We start from the raw sequence: 430 nt of genomic DNA on the forward strand, positions 1-430 counted from the left end.
ATACGAAAATTTTTTAAAAATTCGTTGTGGTATGATAATGACACAAACCGATTCCTCCTGTGATATGATGATGGCACAAATTGATTTTTTATAATTTTCTTCATCTTCTTCTAACTATAAATTAGACTTTTTTTGTACCGCCTTCTAAATCTTCCTAATTCACCATATATGAACATCATCAAAAAAGCTGGCTTGTATCTATAGAAATTTTTTTTTCTCTTAAAGATGTAATTTATAAAAATCAATTCTACTTTTTTTTTTTCATTTGAAATAAGCTTTAGGATCACTTCTCTCTTTAAATGTAAAAATTTACAACCAAAAATCTTTTTTGCTTATGAGATTCGTCCCTTTAAATGATGAAACTTTTTTATTTACATATTTAATTATGTAAATAATGAAATTTTGTATTTAAATAAAAAAAACTATGTAT

The sequence above is a fragment of the Arachis ipaensis genome, chromosome B09 (genome assembly GCF_000816755.2).
Source record: "Arachis ipaensis cultivar K30076 chromosome B09, Araip1.1, whole genome shotgun sequence".
NCBI lineage: Eukaryota > Viridiplantae > Streptophyta > Magnoliopsida > Fabales > Fabaceae > Arachis > Arachis ipaensis.